Below are 24,290 nucleotides of genomic sequence, written 5' to 3'. Positions count from 1 at the left end.
AGGCGCGAATTATATGGAGGAGGAAAAACAGATGCTGATAGCTCGTTCCACATGCGAGCCGACTTACGGTAAAACGAGTCGGAGAAACGACCCGTTCATATATGTATAGATAACATCAACTTAACTGTGAACGTGTATTCCGCTCGGACCGTCGAGTATCAAGCACGTGCACAGTGCAACGGGGATCAATGCTGCTAGCTCCTTTTAACAGGCTCTAATAAAATATCTGTAGAATAGACACAGCATACGCACATTTCGTCATACATGATTTTACTGCACATATGCCTCAGGGATTTCATTTCTACAGTATTCTGTCTACTTTCAGCCTTCTTCTGCCAATTCCATGCCTCATTTCCATATATTAGGGTATGTACCAGCACTACATTGTGGACTGCTAGCTTCGCTTCTTTGGACAGTTTTTAGTTAGCTCCATCCGCGTCCAATCATCCATTAATTACCCATTATAATCAAGAACCCGGCCTCCCCTACTAAGTCACGAAGCGTAATCAGGGGAGATGGTAAAAGATACAGGTTCAAAATTTCCTACATAACATTATTCCTTTTGCCGCCATTTCGGATTTTTATGGTCGAAAGGTATCCCTCAACCAGTTTCTTTCGATCCGGCCCGCCACGCAGTAGATGGGCAAACGCATCCGCCGCCAGGACCTAGACAAACCTCACCCTATGAACCCGTGTACCCCTGCTAAGTTATGATTTTTTTATGGATTTTGTTTTTGCGAAATTTTCGTTTCAATCTAAATACGCATACATTTCTTATAAACAATTGATCGAAGTTGACCTAATACGATAGTGTGGGCACGAACTTCGCTTCGCTTCGGGCATCTTCGCTTCGCGTCGCCCGACTTCCGATTGTTGTCGGTAAATGCGCCCGAGTCAAAGGACTCGAAGCGTCCGTCTCTAGCCGCCGGCCGGGATATAACGACACCCTGATTAGAATACATTTAATTGTTTTGTCTTTGATATCATAAATATTTTTAATAAATTAAAAACGGCTATGGAATTCCACGTTTTGCCACCGCGATACTATTGATTACTTAACACGGCTAAATATTTCATAACGACTTATTAACGATTCCAGAATGTATTTTATTTATTACTGTTTTAAAAAATTTTCTGTTTCTTTTGACGATTTTTTTTTATAAAGTGCCTATAAACTACATTTTATTATTTATCCACTGGAGCGATTTCTGCCATATTTTAGACCGGTCGGTGGCCGAGTTGACATCGCGTTTGGGTCCCACCCAGGCATAGTGTGTTCAATTCCTGGGCTGGCTAAGTCCCCCATCACAACACAAGCAACATTTTCAGCTGACTGTGGTGGTAGTAGGAGATTTTCAAATATTGCCAGGTTATTCTTAACCCGGGAATGTTTGTCTTTCTTTTCAAAAATTAGTTTATATTGTTTATGTTTTTATGTTTTCGGGGGATACCAGTACAATTGACCCAGTACTACAACTAAACGTCAGTTATTTTTTTAAAGTTTCTGTGAATACAGCTCCCAAGTCTTGCTCAAGTGCATGTCCGTCCGTAACACTTAGTCAATGTACTTATTTGTTCGTTCCTAATGTGAAGTTGCTATTTTAATTTTAATTCATAAATGAGATCCCTGAGGCGTATGTGTGGTTAAGATTAAGAAAGGGACGCTTAGATGGTTTGGGCATGTAGAGCGAATGAGCGAAGATAGGAGTGTGTAAAGAGGATATATGATGCAAATGTGAATGGTAGCAGAAGTCGGGGAAGCCCGAGGAAGACATGGCACGATCAAGTGAATCAGATACTCGAGTCGGGTCATGTCAAGAGTCAGAATAATAGAAGAGTATTATGAGACGATGTATGAATGTGAATGAGGCAAGAAGTGTGTGCCAAGACCGAGTTGTTTGGCGGTCCGTCCTCTCTGTCTACCCCTTCGGGGAAACGGCGTGATCGTTAATTAGTTAGTTAGTTAAATATACACGTTGTTTGGGGGAAAGTTTTATCTCATTCATAAAAAAAAAACTTTTTTCCTTCTTTTTTATTGAGATTAAAGCAAACTATGATATAAACATAATTTTATTTTTTTATTTTATTACACTAAATAGTTACGGTTCGTGACTAGACTGATTTTCTTGATGCCAGATAGTGTATTACGTTAAACATAATTGAAATTTTGAAAAATTATTATTCAACTAATTAAAAAACTTCTTTTCCTCGTCGAAGTTATTAAAATTGGACAACTTTGGTTGAATTGGTTCAATTGGCCACATATAGAATTCATTTGGCCCACTGTAAAAAAAACTTCATATAAAATATAATCGAACAAATTGATTAAATATAATTGCATTTGTAACCACCTTGTAGCTGTTTTTTAGTTTATGATTTATTTATTTCAAAGAAAGATGCCGACTTCCGGTCATATTGTTGTATAATATTAAATATGAGATGTTTCTTTTAAGAGCATTTCATTTTATTTAGAGAACTTTAAAATATAAACATTTCCGGTAAGGGTTCCATGATAACTCAACACAGTGACAATTCAACACACCTTTAAAAAGTGATGTAAAGTCATTAGAAACGATGAATACAAAATTTAAACCTAACCGAACCTAACCTACTTAACCCAGTTAATAATGTTTTTGTTTCATCACTTTCCATGACTTTACATAACTTTTTAAAGATGTGATGAATTATCATTTTGATGATTTATCTGGTCATCTCCGGTAAGATGTAACAATCGTTTATACAGAATATTAATATTTGAAGTTGAGTTGAGTTCTGCGATTATTAAGCTTACGAGTTTTTTTAAATTCTAAAATAATGTGATAATCGATAAAAGATGGGTGGATTCATTGCTTATAATATAGATCATTTTGTATGTCTCTATATTCAAATTCGGAGGTATGACTTTTTTATGTGACACCTCTCACAAGAGTGCCCTTGTCTTTATACGTTAAATACATAGAAACTATGTCTCCACCCAGTTGGGCAGCGTTATGGGGCGGATTAAGATAGGGTCTGTAGGAATGAATTTATTAATGCGGGTCTTAAAGAGGCCCGGATTATATTGAGGAAGAAAAACAGATGCCGATAGCTCGTTCCACATACGAGCCGACTTACGATAAAACGAGTCGGAGAAACGACCCGTTCATATATGTATCGATAACATCAATCCGCTCGTGTCCGTCGAGTTGTCGAGTATCAAGCAGTTGTCGAGTATCAAGCACGTGCACGGTGCACTGGGGATCAATGCTGCTAGCTCCTTTTAACAGGCTCTAATAAAATATCTGTAGAATAGACACAGCATACGCACATTTCGTCATACATGATTTTACCGTACATATGCCTCAGGGATCTCATTTCTACAGTATTCAGTCTACTTTCAGCCTTCTTCTGCCAGTTCCATGCCTCACTTCCATATATTAGGGTAGGTACCAGCACTCCATTGTGGACTGCTAGCTTCGCTTCTTTGGACAGTTTTTTCTTAGCTCCAACCTCGTCCAATCATCCATTAATTACCCATTATAACCAAGAACCCGGCCACCCCTACTAAGTCACGAAGCGTAATCAGGAGAGATGGTAATAGATGCAAGTTCAATATTTCCCATATAACATTATGCCTTTTGCCGCCATTTTGGATTTTGATGGTCAAAAGGTATCCCTCAACCAGTCTCTTTCGATCCGGCCCGCCACGCAGTAGGTATTTTTTTAATGGATTTGATTTTTGCGAAAGTTTCGTTTCAATCTAAATACGCATACATTTCTTATAAACAATTCAAGCAACAAACAGTCGAATGAACACGTCATTTTGATTTGAAACGGTACCATCTCACAGTCATTTCATGCGATATCCGACTCTAGAGACTAATACTTTGAGTTCAATATCACAAAAGATTACGGAATCAGATAAAACCTTGTGATGAACAGTCCACCCATTGCTCTTGATTGGTTCATTTAGTAAAACCATATATAGGGACACAGATCAACTTTGTCCAATAACTTCTTACCTGGATCAACATACTACGGGAATAGATCAATATATATGAGATCAACATAAGTATGCCAATTTAGGTAGATCAACATAAATTATGCATCCGATTTCCATACAAATTTAGAAAATTTTATGAACAGTATATCAAATGGTTTTTCTGGCAAACTGGCAACATTGATAATTATTGTACCACTGTTGTCAATTCATTCAGATGTATTCCACAATAGCCAAGTTATATGGTGTTAAAGGTGGATCAACATAGTCTAACAACTTCTTACTGGATCAACATACTACGGGAAGAGGTCAATATATATATATATATATATATAAACAAATATAAGGCATACTTTGAGCCACATTATATACACTTTTTTTTTAATGCCATTTTGTTTAATCAACCCTTAAAAACTACCCCCTCACAGCTATATACGTCTATGATGTACCGTTTAAAATATATATCGATACATACATCTAGAGCATACTTTGAAGACATATTTTTATTCTGTACAGACGATAGTTTGAAGACAGTCCTCAATGTATGCGTTATATATAATTTCCCGTCGTGGTCTCAAACAATGCTTTTCACAGAGAGGTGTTTCGTGTACATATAGCATACTTTCGACCTTATGGTAAGTAGGAAACTTCCATTGGAATAATGTGTAATTATTAATATTTTTGACGCCAGATGGCACAAATAATCATATCAAAAATGTAGATATTTACGCGCTGGGAATTTGGTACATTATGATAAAGTAATGTTTCGTTTTCAAGTCAAATACTTCATGAAACTTTTTCGTCGAGTTTTTCGAAAGATAAGAGTGAAAAATTTCATCCATCACGAAAAAAAACATTTTTAATACTTATTGTTAATTTTAGCTTTTTTATAGATACCAACAAACTTTTACCCATAGATAATAGAAACAAAGCGGATATGGCATGGAAGCGTGCCAACTGTCATCGAGCTTAGACCATACTGCACGGGTTGTACGTTTGGTGACTATGTAGGAGTGTAGATGTAGGGCATTGTAAGGTTATATGATGTTGGCGACACTACACACAAACTAACAATGATTAATGGCCTATCTTCCCTGTTCCGGTACACATTTTAACTTGTGTGTTAGGTAGGTACCTACATGGTTTTACCCATAGATAATAGAGACAAAGCGGATATGGCATGGAAGTTTGCCAACTGTCATCGAGCTTAGACCATACTGCACGGGTTGTACGTTTGGTGACTATGTAGGAGTGTAGATGTAGGGCATTGTAAGGTTATATGATGTTGGCGACACTACACACAAACTAACAACAATCAATGGCCTATCTTCCCTGTTCCGGTACACATTTTAACTTGTGTGTTAGGTAGGTACCTACATGGTTTTACCCATAGATAATAGAGACAAAGCGGATATGGCATGGAAGCGTGCCAACTGTCATCGAGCTTAGACCATACTGCACGGGTTGTACGTTTGGTGACTATGTAGGAGTGTAGATGTAGGGCATTGTAAGGTTATATGATGTTGGCGACACTACACACAAACTAACAACAATCAATGGCCTATCTTCCCTGTTCCGGTACAAATTTTAACTTATGTGTTAGGTAGGTACCTACATGGTTTTATCCATAGATAAAAGAAACAAAGCAGATATGGCATGGAAGTTTGCCAACTGTCATCGAGCTTAGACCATACTGCACGGGTTGTACGTTTGGTGACTATGTAGGAGTGTAGATGCAGGGCATTGTTAGGTTATATGATGTTGGCGACACTACACACAAACTAACAACGATTAATGGCCTATATTCTTTGTTCCGTAACACATTTTGACTTTTGTGTTAGGTAGGCACCTAGATGGTTTTATCCATAGATAATAGAAACAAAGCGGATATGGCATGGAAGTTTGCCAACTGTCATCGAGCTTAGACCATACTGCACGGGTTGTACGTTTGGTGACTATGTAGGAGTGTAGATGCAGGGCATTGTTAGGTTATATGATGTTGGCGACACTACACACAAACTAACAACGATTAATGGCCTATCTTCCTTGTTCCGTTACACATTTTAACTTTTGTGTTAGGTAGGCACCTAGATGGTTTTACCCATAGATAAAAGTAACAAAGCAGATATGGCATGGTATTTTTTCACAATTTATCTTTAAAAATAATATAAGGTATATTTGCGATACGTTCCAGATTGGAGGGTACTCTCAGTATTGCCCTGGTGTAATACCATCGTACAGAATTTGATGGTGTAATACCATCATTCAGATTGAAATGGCTTTAGCCGTGTTTGGTGACCAGGTACTTCCCCACCTTTCTCTTCCACATCTCCTTCCTCTCTCCAATACTTTTAGCTTTTCAACAAGCAATTTCGAGCTACCGGCATCTGTTTTTCCTCCCTCCTATAATCCGAGCCTCTTCAAGGCCCGCATTAACAAATCCCTTCCTACAGCCCCTACCTTATTCCGCCTCACAACGCCGCCCAACCGGGTGGTGACATAGTTCCCCTGTCTGTACACTGCACAGGCAGGGACGCTCTTGTGAGGTGTCACATATATGTATATGTATATATGTATATAGCAATTTCGAGCTACCGGCATCTGTTTTTCCTCCCTCCTATAATCCGAGCCTCTTCAAGGCCCGCATTAACAAATCCCTTCCTACAGCCCCTACCTTAATCCGCCTCACAACGCCGCCCAATCGGGTGGTGACATAGTTCCCCTGTCTGTACACTGCACAGGCAGGGACGCTCTTGTGAGGTGTCACATATATGTATATAAAAACATACCCCAATTATTGTGGATGCCCTCACTGCAATCTCACTGGCTCCAGGCGGTTGGGAGCACTCGGGACTCTTGTGATGTATTCACATAAATTACTATTATACCATCGTTCTACCATAGCGACCATCTGTAAATGTATCTTTACTACGAATCATTGATGTAAGTATCTCTATTTAAAGGTGGTGTGATTGTTTACAAGGTGAACACCAATAAATATGCTTTTGATAAAGTTTTTCCTATCCTTTTGCTTGAGTGGAATTAACATATATTTGTTCAATTACTTTGTATCATTGTATAATTTTAAAATATAATTGTAAAATACTAAAAACTGTATTTTATCATAAGAACGCACATGAGTAACCAGGTACTTAAAAACACACAGAATTATGGCTAAGATTATCTGTGACAAAAATTAACTTTTTTTCTTTCTTATAAAGATGCGCCGAGGAACCAGCATCATTAATCCCTTCGGCACCTTGTCGTTTCGTTTTACCACTGGTTCTTGAGTTCAACAGCTCGGCTGTGGAACGATTTTATCAAATCAAATTTACTTGCGCACGCCGGAATTCGAATCCGCGACCTCAAAATGCGTACCCAAGGATCGTAATCTCAACCTCATACTATTAACAACTATTTTGTAGTTTTTAAAATATTGCATTATTAATTTAACATGGCGATACTGAAAGTACCCATTTCATTCTTCAACATGCCGCAAATATACGATATAGTTATTAACGTATTATTTTAAACTAATAAATATTGTGAAATTATACAAATTTATCAATTAAAATTCACAATTGCACGCCGTAATATGAACCCGCGACCTCCGAATTCATAGCCAAGGATTGTTATCTCAATCTCAAAGTAGAAACTGGTAATAGTCATTTTTGTATTTTCTGTTTCGTTCGGGCTTTAATAATAGACATTATTTGTTTCAAAAATTGCCGCAAAAGAAACCCAAATGAGATAATATTACTTTTTGAATAATAATACGGTAGTACATATATGAGGCTGGTCGGTATATACACTGCCGATGCGCGATGACCGGATGTGCAGATGTTTTTATTACTGTTTTTTTCGTTGTTGACATTTTTTGTGTACAATTATTATTAGTTCTCAAACTGTGAAGATATGTTCGTGTGTTTTTTTTTTAAATATTATTTTTTTATACTTTTAAATACACCTTCTTGAATTTCACATGCGTTTTCTTAAATGAATGTATGAATGAAGTGGAAATTCACCCATTTTCCAACATCCAATAAAGCTGAAATTCGGCAGATAGACTCGTTGTTGATTACAATGAACGGGCGGCAATCACGTGAATACACGCGGACATATTTGCATTTCTCTGAAATTGAATGACATTACAGCAGTTAATATAATAAATAAATGCCGGTCATACCAAATCGGGATTTAGTTCAGTTAGTTAACGCGGTTGATCCCAGTCCTTGGAGAGGAAGATTCAATCCTTAATCAAACCAAAAATAATATTTTCAAATATATCTTTTGATAAAAACAGATGTTTCATATATTTAGTAGACGAACTTTTTACGGGTTGATTTTTCTATTTCAAAATACCGGAACCGTTAGGTTTATTGCTTATTAGCTATTTAATGATTTATTTCTTACAGAAAATATACCTTACGTTTGCATTTATGGTCTAATAATGAGTTTTTATAGTATAATGAGATAGATAGTAAAATAAAAACAAATATCCATGTAAGCAAGAAATAAAACGATAAAATATTCGAAGGAATAGTAGACCCGCGTTATATGCGTGTAATCCAATTTTCGGTTTTGTTTTGTTTTTAATTACTAGTTCATTTAATTTGATGAAAGTTTGCTGACTATATTTATTTAAATTTTGTTGTTGCGCCCGCACTACGCAAATAAAATATTAAATTGCATTTTTTTTTAATTTCCAGAAGCCACACTATACTTACCAAAGATATAAGAATTTCTAATATATTTGGTAAGTATAATTTCTAATATCTTTGGTAAATATCTATAATTTCAAATAGTAGAATTTCTAATATCTTTGTAAGTATAAGTTCTAATAGTAGAGTTTCTAATATCTTTGATACCTACCTACCTCCGTTTTCATTTTTTACCTGATTTTGGCTCATAAGTCCAACCTCGGTAAAAATAACATAAAAAAATTAAGTTCTACTGAATTAGTTTCTGTAAATTTTCCCTAAAATTGCACTGGATTTCACGAAAACCAAACCTAATAACGTATAATATTTTTCTAAACATGTTCGCATTTTACGACTTTATTTTTTTATCTATTAGAGATAGAAAAAAAACTGTATATAAAAAACTTTTAGTAAATTTTATGTTCTACTTAATTTGTCATGCCACGTTTGCCGAAATTTGCATTGGAATCAAGGTATTTTAGAAAAACTAGATTGTACGGCGATATTGGCAAGTTTTTTTTTTAAATAGCAATGTGGGCACAAACGTGCCAAGGTCGATAACTTGCATTTTACGATAGGGAACTAGTTTATACAACATATAAAGAAATCGATTTGAGCAAAACAGATTTTGCTCAAATCGGAAAAATATTTTTTTTGGTTCTCCAGATACACTGATTTCACGGGTAATTTAAACATGTATCTAAATTAATAAGTTATATTTAATATAGTATGTATATTTATTTTTTTACACGCCCATAGGTCATTTATAAGTAATGATATGAGGCTGTATTTTATATTCCTTTGTAAATAACGCGCAATTTAATTTATAAATTATTATCTAATTTTTACACGCCCGTAGGTCTTTTACATGCAACGCAGTATATCTTTTTGTGAAAAGTTACAACGAAAATAGAATTTAAAAAATATAAGTAATGATATGAGGCTGTATTTTATATTCCTTTGTAAATAACGCGCAATTTAATTTATAAATTATTATCTAATTTTTACACGCCCATAGGTCTTTTACATGCAACGCAGTATATCTTTTTATGAAAAGTTACAATTTTATATTCAATTACAAAATAGAATATAAAAAATATAAGTAATGATATGAGGCTGTATTTTATATTCCTTTGTAAATAATAATAATAAAATATTTGGATGATTTTTGTAGCGCCTTTTTTGTGCAAAATCACCTAAAGGGCACTATAAAACATGTAAAAATATCTCTTCTAAAAAATAAAAATATTAAATAATAAAATAATATTATATAGTTGGCATCGCGGCTGGGTTTCACCCAGGCGTCGTAAATTCAATTCCTCGGCTGGCCAAGACTCCAACATGACACAAGCAACCTTTTCCGCTTACTACGGGGGTAGTGGGAGAATTTCAAACATTGTCAGGTTATTCGTATGTGGTGTTCGTCTTTCTTTTAAATTAAACATAAATAAATAAAATTGTAACCGTTGTATAGTTCAAAAAGATAAGAGATTATTTCAAAAATTTAGAAAACATAATATATATCCGAAGATAAGATAAAAAAGAGCTATTATAAGATTGATGCCAATTGCGGTATTTTGGTTCCTTTCCCTAATTCGTGGTTCGACTCAATAAAACTTTGCCTGTTTATACGCACCCTTTTACTATACATTGCAAAATATAATAAATGTTGGTTTTCCGTATTAAAATAAATTACTAAAATTTAATTTTATAAAAAAAATATATTAATCAGTAATCCTTAAAGTTGGAGAATTATCGGCAGTTAAAAGTAGACGCGTTCTCGACCGCGAGTTGTCAAAAACCACCGGTAGTTAAAAAGTCCACCTGTTAAAAAGAGTTAGTTTCAGTTAGTGTTAGACGGGAGATCCCGCCTGGCGCTTTTTACTTATTGCAGATGCATATTATTTTAAAATGACTTGCCCCGCGCAGACTAGACAAACCATACGCACGGAAACAGAAGCTCGTATGTCACTATATCAAAAAAATACGGAAGAGGTAAGAACGAAAATATTTTTAGCGTCCATTCCAGGCAATTTTTTGAAGAATCAACTATACTTTCCAGAACCGAAAAGCACCTTGCTTGGAAACATATAAGCAATGTATAAAATGTTTAGTATTTATATTTTGATGTTTTGCTTTTCTATTGCTAAACTAACTTACCAACCATCTCGCCGTTTCACCGCAGGGGTAGGCAGAAAGGACGGACCGCAAAACAACTCGGTCTTGGCACACACTTCTTGCCTCATTCACATTCATACATACTCTTCTATTATTCTGAATCTTTACATGGCCCGACTCTAGTATCTGATTCACTCGATCGTGCCACATCTTCCTCGGGCGTCCCCGACTTCTGCTACCATTCACATTTGTATCATATATTCTCCTTACACTCCTATCTTCGCTCATTCGCTCTAATGCCCAAACCATCTAAGCGTCCATTTCTTGATTTTACTCATTACACTTACATCAGCTTTGCACTATTTGCGGATCTCCACATTTCTCACACGAGCATTCATGGTTTTACCACACAAACTGATTTCTGTTGCAGCAGGATTAGCTTAAAAGCATTTTTTTTAATTTATCTTTTGCAGTAATTACCACTTACTTCTGTAAACTGCAGATCGAAACATTTTTTCTTGGTGTAATTTAAATAATTTTTTCATTAATTTTTAACATTTTTCAAATTCTTGAAATGACCTGCCATTTAATCTATTTTTTATTTATGTTAATATTAACCCGCATAAGAGCCCCAACTGCTCCAAACTATCTGTAGCCAGTGACACTATGAAATCCCCAATTGGGGTATGTTGCAAAGCTGATAATAGTGGGGAGGGTAACCAAACACAGTTAAAGCCATTTCAAGCCACGTTTCAAGACTGGTGGTCTTACACAAGGGTGATACTGAGAGTATTTTCCACTCTGGAAAGTTCAGAAGCCATCTGGTTTGAAAAAGATAATAAAAGTACTAGAAGAGGCTACCAATAAATAATACTGTAAGTGCCATTGAGGTGATTGAATCACAGAGCGGCTCTGTATTCACTGGCGAATTGTAATAATTACCAATAAATAATGAAATTATCGAAGAAAGCAAACACTTTGTGGCTTGACATTGTAATGGTACAACATGACAAGGTAATTACCTTATACCTTAATCTGTATTATAATTTAGTATTATATTTTTACTGTCCTGATGAAGATTGAGTCCAATCGAAACCGGTCGACGAATATAACTCGAAATAAAGTGGTTTAAAACTAAGTGTTTGTTTCATTTTGTAATAAATAATGAGTTTGTAGTGTTATATTATGAATCATGATGTCACATCACAAAGTATCTGCTTCCTAATCAAATATTTTCATTAATTACTCTTTGTAAACCTACTTATACAAAATTTGATATTTTTTATTTACTTAAAATGCGATAAAAATTATTTTCTTGTCTGTCAAATCATTTTTATTTTATTTTATTTGCGTTGTAAACAATAATAATACTAACCATAAAAATGAAGACATGAAAGTATAGGCCAGTAATTTTCAAAATAAAATCACTGTGCGCCCGTGAGCGCATTCTGTAGCAAAAAATAATCACGCGTATTTTGCGTGTCAGTTGGTTTCACAAAAAAATTATCATAGATGAGCTTGGAACATCTTTTACGTTCTCATATTTCCGATGGCTGAATTAGAAAGTATCTAATAGCGTTTGTAATTTCGCTTCGAAAACTTACTGTGTCATTTCTTGTGAACAGTATTTTTATAGCGCCGATTTTGCGTACACCACTCTAAGGATGCTTTATATCTGACTGAGAAATATAACATAAACATAATATTTTTATAAATGCATATTAGATTTTGGCGACACTACACACAAACAAAAAAACAGTTTGTGGCCTATCTTCATTATTTCCGTCCATGTTTAATTTAGCTTTATTATATGTACCTACATGGTTTTATTCATATATATTAGAAACATTAGAATAACTGTCATCGAGTATGGGCTATACTGCACAGGTTATAAGTTTGGTATATAGGGGCGAAGATGCGATTTGCATAGAATTAATATGTAAGTGAACTATGTTGGCGTCACTACATACATACTAAAAACGGGTCATGACATGTATCTTCCTTGTTTACGTTCATATATATACACACATATATATAAATATATTTTTATGTACCTTTATGGTTTAATCATAGAAGCAATGGAGATATGGCGTGGAAGTGTGTCGACCGTCGTCGAGCTTGGTCCTTACTGCACAGGTTATTAAGTTTGGCATGTATGGGCGTAGATACAATTGGCATCAAATAAATGTATAGGTGAACTGTGTTGGCGACACGACTAGTACTGTATCAAAATATAACTAGCCGTTGGAAACAATAGTTTTATTGTTTCAACATCCAACTCTGTTGATAATAATTAGCGCCAATAGTTGAAATATAATACCTACTTGCGAATATTACTTAACGCAGTCAACGATTCAACTGCCTAATAAATAAAAAGATTTAGAGTTTGCACTTCGTGAACAACATTACTCGATATTTCAAATGGTCTTTTGGTTACGTAACTCCTGCTAGACGTTTTACTTTTATTTTTCCATCCAATATGGCCGATACGCATCGCCAAGGGACAATCAAATTTATCAACGACAAGCAAAAAAATAACCTATTGATAATTATCGTAAATATTAATATACGTTTTGTACCTATTGTTTTCAACAGTGTTGACTTGTTAAATCAAAAGGGTCAAGAGATTACACTTCGTGAACGATATTATGCGTAATTTGAAATGGTATTTTGGTAATGTACGTACCTACTGCACTTTTTTTTATTTTCCCATCCAATACGGCCGATACGCAGCGCCAAGGGACAATCAAATTTATCAACGACAAGCAAAATATATCTTCTATGTCTTGAATATTTCAACAGGGTAATGTTTTCAACACCGAAATGAATGTCTTCCAACAGTTTCAACTTTCAACTTTATTATAGGATTATTATTACTTGTGTGAGCCATAGAGATAATCATAATGCATCAATTATCTGGGGAACAACCTGTTAATAGGGATTCTAATACGATTTTGATCTATTTTTTGTTTGTTTTTTTGTTAGTATCGTTTCGATCTCTCATACGTTTAGTTTGATTGTACTGGCTTGTCGCGCGTCTATTCAATCTGTTTTTGTTAATTGTTTTACTCAGGAAGTAAAAATACAAGTGTTTGATATAAATTTTATGACTAAACTAAAAAATCTCACTGTTGGGAAGAATAAGAAGATTCCTTAACACAGTTTCCAGTAAAAATGTGTACAACGCAATTATTGTACCACACATAAATTACTGTAGTAGCATCATATTCTTATCCAACGACGGTTTAATGAAACAAATGACAATTCTACAAAATAGAGCAATGAGAACCATATTGAAGAAAAATAGATACACAAAAATTAAGAACATGTTGAAGGAGTTAAATATCTTGTCATTTAAACAAATTATTTACTTTAATACCATATTTTTAATCTACAAGATAATCAATGGCCATACGTCTAGTGAATTCCTAAGAAAAATTGACAAACTACAGAACAAACACACACATGAGACGAGGAAAAGAAATGAATTGAGACTCCCCTTCAGGAAAAAAACACAGAGTCAAAAGTCATTGATGTACGGAGCGTTGAAGATATTTGGAGAGCTACCAGAAGAAATAAAATCAGAAGAAAACTTAAAAACATTTAAAATTAAATTAAGAAAATATGTAATTAATTTTAAATGTGTTACTATAATTATATGTATATAAGGATTGTATTAGGACATAGATAACTAGGTACCTACTTAAAATACCACAATAAACAATAAATAATAAACTAGTGTCGTAGTGTGATTGAACTTAGAACTGATGATAAATATTAAACAGTCAAAGTGTTTTCCTAAATAGATATCAAATATCAATGGCGAACAATAATCAGAGTGATTTGTGGAAGTATTTATAATCTGATGAAAAGAAAAAACTGCAAAATGTAATGTTTGTAAACGTGCACTCTCACACAAATCAACAATTTCCAATCTAAAATGCCATTTAAAGCACAAGCACCCGATTGAATTTTCTTTGCTTGGAGCTCATATATCCAGCGAATGTGGTCAACACGGAACCGTTTCTAAATTAAAATAATTTAAAAACCGTAATTACTAAATTATCTAAAAAAATATAATAACATATGTGATGAATGAGGTTTCATCGAGTATGGAGAATTAAGCACTGAAAACAGACCTAAGCTAATAAATCATTACAAATAATCAATTATAGTTGCGTTAACGTCAGCGTTATTTTCAACAGTTGAAAATCGTCAACGATAACGAAGTTGGCGTTGGATGGAATTATCGTCAACGCTCAGTACTAGACACGACCCACAAACTATTCATCGACTTTTCAACGGTTCATGGCCTATCTTTCTTGTTTCCATTTATGTGTAATTTAGCTGTTTTATAGGTATTTATACAATAGAAGCAATGGAGGTATGGCATGGAAGCGTGCCGACCGTCGACGAGCGTATACCATATGCATACTGCGCAGGTTACATTTGGTATGTAATTTTAATAATAATAATGAAAAATATTAATTATTATTTTTATTTGCAAAATTTGAAGAAGTTAATAATAATATTTGGAAAATTTCTATAGGGCCGGTTTTATGGGCAATGACCTTTGTGCACGCACAACACGAACCTAAAAAGGCCATGTTGGCATAATAGCACATAATACTTTGTGCAGGGTTGCCGATGCAAATGCATTAAAAACCCACAATATTAGTTCAAATGTATAAATAAAATAATTTTACAAACAAAATTAAACAAAATTCTACGAAATTAGTTTTTTTTTACTATCTAGTCTTTTTCGGCTTTTTTCTTTCGTTCAGGCTTTAAAAGTAGAAATTTCGTTGAATATTTACTGCTAAAGAAAACCAAATTATAGTACATTCTCACAATTATTGTAAATATTATTTTTAATGTTGTTGGATAATCGAGAAATGTCTAGACCCCCGCATTCTATACACAGAATATAAGTTCTTCCCGCAAAATAACCAATTCAGAAAAAAACTTGAGTTGAGTTGAGAAAACCCAAGAGTTTGCAACCCAGGATTTGTTTGCAATCCTCTCTACATCGGCATTGTTGCACTGGGTGTTTCCAAACATACAAAGAGATCTTCAAGATGTAATTTTATTAGATTTTTTCTGTATTTATTTTAATGTTAAAATTAATTATTTAATTAGTATTTAAAAATGTTTACTAAACTTTTACTAAGGAAATGTTTTAATCATTTACAAATTTTCACGAAATATTGAGATAATCGAAACAAATAAATTTTTTATGAAATAAATTCTTATGATATCTTTTATTATTATTATTATAAAAGCCTCATTTTATATTTTTTAGTACACAATATTTACTTTTCTTAAATTAAAAAATAAATATTTTTTATCTAATAAGAAACTAGCATCGAGTCAAGTTCAGATTTGGCCGAAGCCGAAAAGTTAACAGTAAAAAAGGTTTACATGGCTAAATAATAAAAATTCAAACATTATAACAAAAGTGCCAAATAGAACACTTTCTGTATCCATCTAAAATGTTCAGAAATGCACTGGTTTAGCAGTAATTTTATTTTTTGTTCCAAATTTAAATAAAACAAGATTTAAAATATTTTTCTTTCTTACGAACCTCGGGGTTAGGCCTATTACCAAAAGTGGTCGCATCCATTTCATTATTATTTTATTTTTTATATTTTTAGTAATAGCTATATTAAAAACACAAGGCAAAGAATTTTATTCAAAGACCTCCTCACTGGGTATTCTTGTTCCGAAGCGGATTGTAGTATGTTGTAAGGGTGTTATGTCATGATTTAATATCTAAATTGATCTAATCTACAGTTATGTTGATGTTTTAGACCATAACAATAACAATAACTATACTTACAATGTTTCCATTTACCCCCCAACTTACACAAACTCCATAAATACAAACAAAGTACAGAAAGATAGGGGAATTTCGAGAAATACCAAAACGTACAAACAAATACACAATCTATATCGTATCTGAATGCAAAAAATACGCTCTAACACTGCGGGGAGGTGAAGTAAAGTTAGTAGATAGGATATAAGAAGCAATGAATTATTTTTAAATACTTTAATAGAATCAGATGATGTTTCATATCAATAAAGTTTAATATATCCAGAAATAATTGTTGGTGAAATAGTGATCTTTTTTTTATTTATCGAAACTTCACCATGGCATTCAAGTTATGTGAGAAAGGAAAAAAGATAACATTTTAAATTTATTTTAATGTAAGTCCTGAAATTAAAAGGGTTCAATTCCCTCGCGATCTTTATGTGGCTAAAATTAGAATTTTTGAAAGTATGTTTGAAAGTTCCCAAAAGAAATCAGCTCGTAGTATGATTGTTGTAGGTACCTACTCCTACATGTTGGGTTCTGGTTCGGTCTCAAATAAATGCATACATTTTTATTATTTGTAAGCTAGGTTTATATGTGAACCATCCTATAACACGTCTTCGGCGCGTGATCGCTACGGCTGGCTGTAAGTACCTATCCACATGTATCTACATATTTGGTTGGGACATGTAGTTACAAGTTCATGCTAAACAAATTCGGGAACGGACATTTTTACCAAATTATAGAAATGATAATATTATATTACCATAAGTAGGTACCTATTGATAGGTGCATATCTCATGGTCCGATTGTTTCATGATTTAGATTATATATTTTACGACAATTTGTAGGAATGTAGTTATGTTACGAACGTTTACTAGTACCTGGTACGGGGAGGGGAAGGAAATGAGAAAGAGTAAGGTAAAGAAGTACCTGACTATTCAGATCTAGCACTATTATATTTTTAATCATAATGTCAAAACACAAAGTATCTGCTTCTTATTAAAACAGATCTATCTATATATGTAATAATTACCCTTTAGGTATGGGTCCCACCCAGGCTTAGTGAATTCAATTCCTCGGCTGGCTAAGTACTCCATCATGACACAAGCAACATTTTCCGCTTACTGTGATAGTAGTGGGATATATTTAAAGATTGTCAGGTTATTGGTCACCTGGGTATGTTTGTCTCTGTTTAAAAAAATATTACGTGGGCCCCACTGTTGTACAAATCGCTAGCCAAATAGCCAAGAGCCTTAAAATAATTGAAAAGACCCTTTTCCCTGTGCAGAAAACTATCTTTAGAGAACAGCCGTGAAGTATGTGTGCTCTTATTGATCTACCGGTATTACAATGAAAGATGCTCTGAAGAACCAGCATCATTGATCTCTTCGGTACCTACGACTGGTTCTTGAGTTCAACAGCTCGGCTGTGGGACGATTTGCCGGCCTCTGTGTTTCCTCCCTCCTACAACATGGGTCTCTTCCAGTGCCTTGTTCAATCCTTCCTCTCATCCAAAAGACCCTTCATACAGTATCCCCAAAGATGTCATATACCATAAGAGAAAATATTTTCCTCGGGGCCTCCTATGTGATATTAATGTTAAAAACAAGTCTGAGCGGAGCGCATCATAGTAATAAAATATGGATCATTTTATTTATATTGCGCTGTTTTTGTGAAAGATAGGCGGTATTCAAAAAAATCACTCAAGAGTCTGCTCCTAACCGCCTGGCGACACTGAAAGTACACATTTACAAATGTTCCGAAAGTGCCTGTGCAAAGTGAAAGTGCCGGAAATATACTATAGTATATGTACCAACGTATTAAGTCAACTTAATAAACTGTTAATTACACCTATTTACCAAATATTTTTTCTTGCGCACGCCGTAATTTGAACCCGCGACCTCCGAATTCGTAGCCAAGGATCGTAATCTCAATCTCAACGGCGAAACAATGAACAATTATTTTGTAGTTTTTTAAAATATTGCATTATTCACGTAACATGGCGATTCTGAAAGTACCTATCTACCATTCTTGAACTTGCCGCAAATATACCATATAGGTACGAAGGAATAATTTAAAACTAATAAGTATTGTGAAATTATACAAATTTATCAAATAAAATTTACTTGCGCACGCCCTAATTTGAACCCGCGACCTCCTAATTCGTAGTCAAGGATCGTAATCTCAATCTCAACGGCGAAAAAATTAACAACTATTTTGTAGTTATTTAAAATATTGCATTATTCATGTAACATGGCGATACTGAAAGTACCTATCTACCATTCTTGAACTTGCCGCAAATATACCATATAGGTAAGTACTAAAGAATTATTTAAAACTAATAAATATTGTGAAATTATAGAAATTTATCAAATAAAATTTACTTGCGCACGCCCTAATTTGAACCCGCGACCTCCGAATTCGTAGCCAAGGATCGTAATCTCAATCTCAACGGCGAAACAATGAACAACTATTTTGTAGCTATTTAAAATATTGCATTATTCACGTAACATGGCGATACTGAAAGTACCCATTTCATTCTTCAACATGCCGCAAATATACGATATAGTTATTAACGTATTATTTTAAACTAATAAATATTGTGAAATTATGCATATTGCACGCCGTAATTTGAACCCGCGATTTCTGAATTCTTTTTTTATAGTTATATTATTATTGCATTATTCACGTTACATGAGAGTAGGAAGTATGTACTTCTCATTATTATTTTACATACATTTATACTTTTGAATAGGTAACAAGAAAAAAAAACATAAAAATAAAAAGTATAAAACTCAGTATGGGTAGTGAAGCCCACATTGTCAAAGTATGAAAATAAATTTATTTTGAAAATACATGTATCTGTAATATGATTAAAAATTATGAAAGTATTTTTTTGTGTATGTTTACACAAACGTTATATGTGTAATTATTTTATTAGATTATTTTAAAATCAGTTTTTAATACACCATCATATTATGTACGAGCATATATTATAAGCATGTTAATTTTATTACTATCTAATGAGAAAAAATAATACTAACAATTAAATAAAAAAAATATTTGCGGACACCGGGTTTAAAAATACGACATTCTCTGACAAAAGCAAGCGAAAAAGAATACAAACATAAGTTAGGTAAATAGGTACCGAGCCTTTGCTAATTCGAAAATTCACAATAGAAAATTTCAAAAATCTGAGAACGATACGATAGTGGCATCTATGGATATTTTAGTAATGTATGGCTCAAAGCATGCCTTCTGCATAATTTTAAAATTGGCTTCAATCTATGCGTTGCGTATATAATGCAAAGTGTTAGTTTGGGGACAGATACTTTGGGCCTGTCCCCAAACTATACAAATGTCCCCGAAGTATGGGCGCGCTCGAAAAACTGTCCTCATTCTATGCTTCCCACATATATATATATATATATATATATATATATATATATATATATATATATAAATATATAAACAATTGTTGTATTGTATTTATAATAACTATTTCTATTGTTCTCTTTTATGTATTTTATATTTATATTTTTTTTATCTATGTATATTCTGTATTAATATGTATAACAAATGTTATTTTTTTGTAAAAGCCGCTATAATCGGCGTTAATAAATAATAAATAAATAAATAAATAAATTTTAATGTAGGCACAGAAAATAAGGTCATAAGTATTTACCAGCCTAGGTAAGTATGCCACGTTCTCCTCGCCCCGTGCGAGCTGGTTATCTGAAAATAAAACTTTCAGGAAAAGCCTGTTTTATTTATCATCGAGGTAGGACGGGAATAAATCCGATTAGGATATTCGATAAGGTAGCGAAGGAAAGACTCTAAAAACAAGAGAAAAAATGGCGTCTGCTTTGTCGCAAAACACACAAAACACTTAAACGAAATTTCATTTCAAATTGGTGCTTTCATTTTCAGAAAAAAAAATATTTTTGCTGTTTTATTCATTCAGTGTTTATTCTGTTATTCTATTATTTTCCCCCCTTGGGACTTAATTAGAGATGGAAATTCATTTTGATATCAGCAAACCTACTCATTTCGATTGTCGGTGCGTGAATGTAAAATATTTCTGCGTGAATTTATGCTTTTCAAAATTGGAACTGATTGTATGGAGAATAATTCGTATAATTCAGATATGATAAGATCAACATACTTACTACATTTAATCAGAAAATTGTTTTAATTTTATGAATTCATATTTCTACATTTAAAATGTGTATATTTGTATTATTTAGTTTTTGACAGACGTGACACTGATTTTTTGAATTTCTAAGGACGGGTTGTTTCGGAGAATTTTAACAATTCATCAAATTTCAACGTTCATTTTCGGGTTCTGTGAAAGACTTATTCAAGTTCTGTTTTTATATCATTGTAGGCTAGTTGCTTGACAAAACTTGAAAAAATCTTTCACAGCACTTGAAAATGAACGTTGAAATTTGATGAATTGTTCAGATTCTCCGAAACAACCCGTCCTAAGTGTTTTCATTTGAAACGTAAAATTGGTCGTATAAATGTAATTATAATAGCCCGGAGTAGCCCGGGATTTACGTACAGTTTTTTTTTAAATCTTTTTTTTCCAAATCAATTTTTCGAACACTAATTTTATTCCTATTTTGAAAGACGTTTCCTCTAATTTTGAACGCCAACTGCTCAAAACTTCTTTTATTGGTATCAAAATTCGGAGAGAGGAAAAAAGAATGGGGGTAGTTTTTCGAATCTCATATATACAGCGACTTTCCCCTCTTTTCGAAATCTCATATACACAGAAGCCTTCCTCTCGTTTAAATTAAATTGTAGATTTGTATTCAAATGAAATCCACCCAACCCGCCCCCTGCTTCAAACATACTCTTTCCTTTATATATAAACCTTTTTATAGTGTGTCAACATTTATCGCGATTTCTTATTTTGTATTTTTTTTACTTTTCATAAAAAAAAAACACATTTTCTTTAAAAAATAAAGATAAGCAACCTATTGCTTCAGGGCTTGGTTTTCCCCAAGCCTGATAAAATTATAATCTTGCCAAAATACGATCTTCATTAAAAAGTTTGTATTCATTATTCTTAGGTTGTTTATTTTAGGCGAATTTTCAAGATTCGAAATAAGATATTATATTTACCAAATAAAATTCTTCCCAAATTCTGAGAAAATCTAACAACTCTGCCTTTAATATTACTGTCTTTATTTTTAAAACAAAGATAATATTTCTATTAAAAACATGTTGTGAGCTCTTGAATAATTTAAACCTCATTACCGATAGCTTTATTAACATTTTGTATCACTTTTAACGATAGCTCTTTTAACATTTTTGTATCACTCTTTACCAATAGCTCTTTAAAAAAAATTAAAAAGAAAGATTGAATCTTTATTAAATATATTAAAATGCATGTTTCTCTGTTTGTACCCTTTAGAATCAAAAACTACTGAACCGATTTTGCTGAAAATTTCAAAGTATTTTCTTATTAGTATCACGAGTGCTTAGAGAATAGTTTGAATGGTAGAAAAGTCGGGGACGACATAGCACATTATCTCTGCACCGTGACGATATGCGGAGTCGATTAAAATTCGATATAATGTATTTTTTAATAGTAACAATATGATATACAGTAGTAAATACTGGAAATCGGGAAATCCCGTAGAAGTCATGGCACAATCAAGTGAAATAAAAACATATAAACAGTAAACTTTTTAATTCATTAGAAAAATATTATTTCTACCTTAAAACTACACCCAGTTTTCGGGTACAATAGAATTAACAACCTCAAAACTTTACTCCTAACCATTCATAACCCCGAGCAACGACAGGTACACATCAGCTAGTGTTTTATAAAAAAGTACAAACTCTCAGATTAATAACGTATTGGATTGGCAAAGTCACCTCTGCGCTTCAACCATTGAAAATAATAATAATCTATGCTTATGCATTATAGCTTAGGCTTTATAGCCTTTTTCTGAAGCTTCTCTGATATTATTTTGGCAGTATTCCAAACGACTCTCAACTAACGTAAGCTCTTATATAAGTATATAAGGTACTTAGAAATCTTTACTTTTAAATCAATAACTAAATAGTCAGTATTTAGCAGTGTACGAACATCTAAATCCACTTGATTCTAAGCAAATGAGGGCGGTCCGTCTGATTGACAATCCAGTCTGTTCTACACGTATTTCAATGGAGCTAGCAGTATTGATCCAATGTGCATAAAACTCGGCGGGCACGAGCGGAACACCCGTTCACGGTTGATGAGCTTCATGAGAACGGGCAGTTTCTTCGTGTGTATGTTTATTAATTACTTATATTATATATATATAATATATATATATATATATATATATATATATATATATATATATATATATATTTATCCCCTCTCGTACTATGTTGATCTCGCGCGACGGTACGCCAGGTATTTGTTGATCCGTTTGCATTTGTTGATCCACCCCGGATATGTTGATCCATTACCCAAGCTGGCATACATATGTAAATCCCTACAGATCAACTTGTGTCATCGAGATTTAGCTGTAAGCCACGCCCATTTTTCGGTCGCATATACATTTTACACGATTTATTTTGTTGATCCATATATTTCTGACAAACTTGACGGCTTGCATGCGTTGTAACTTAACCGCCAATTTCGCGCGCGTTGTCGTACTTTTTAGATCCTGTTAGTACATCCATATTCTATGAAAATGACTTTATACTTACAGAGGATAGACTGCCTCACGAGTATTTATATTGAAATGGAACTTTCGCAAACGTCAAATCCATGCTAAAAAAATCTTTTGAACTTGATTAAACAAAAATTGTAAATTTAATACATCATTTACTACGTTTCGTGACTTAGCAGGGGTGCTCGGGTTCATAGGGTGAGGTTTGTCTGGGTCATTTTATAAGAGAAATTTTGAACTTTGATTGAATAAAATTTTATTTTAATGTATCTTTTACCATCTCTCCCGACGTAAGTTTCTTGTAATGATTAAGTTGAAACAAAGCGTAATATCCATAATATGTGCCTATTAAAATTGCGGCGATTAGATTGGTGAGAATTAAATTTTACAAATTTTAAATTATGATTGCTAAAAAATCTATTCTAATTTGTTTATTACTAAACATGGCTAAAGTCATTTCAAGCTACGATTCCAACCAACGATGTTTTAGTATATGTTCGTCAATCAACAGGAGCCATAATGTCTGTACATCAGAGCCCTCGAGAACTATTACAATTATGTGTACCGCCGCCCCGGGAACCATTTATTAGATAACCAACACCCCTACCATAGGTCACCGTCAACGTTTAGCGAGATTGTTGTTTATTTCTTATATTTTTTACAACATATCCACTCAGGAGGCCCTGAGGAAAATCGTAACCCTCAGGGCCTATGTCATCTTTGTGAATGCTGTGTTGGGGGAATTTTGAAGGAAAGGAAGGAGAGTGGGTTCTGGGAAGTAAATAGGTATGATGGGTGGGTAGTAATCTGGGGTTCAGTGTGATTGAGTGATATACATAAGAATCCAACTCTCCTACTGCGTTGCAAGGCCATGCGTTGAAAGAGGACTAATCGATCCGGCCCACCTCGCAGTTATTAGGCAGGCGCATCCGCCGCCAAGCCCCTCACATACCTCACCCCATAAACTCGGGCACACCTGATAAGTCACCAAACATATCCAA

General features: G+C 33.8%; 1 protein-coding gene across 1 annotated transcript in view; it reads left to right on the top strand.

The window, feature by feature from the left end:
• Positions 1–24,290, top strand: part of LOC149422704 (uncharacterized) — a 307,515-nt gene that overhangs the window by 175,020 nt on the left and 108,205 nt on the right. The window lies entirely within an intron of this gene.

This window comes from Hesperophylax consimilis, chromosome 7 (assembly GCF_061612785.1).
Source record: "Hesperophylax consimilis isolate HC1 chromosome 7, BYU_Hcon_1.0, whole genome shotgun sequence".
NCBI lineage: Eukaryota > Metazoa > Arthropoda > Insecta > Trichoptera > Limnephilidae > Hesperophylax > Hesperophylax consimilis.
Note: the sequence above shows the minus strand (reverse complement) of the source record. Positions and strands in the feature narration are given on the sequence as shown.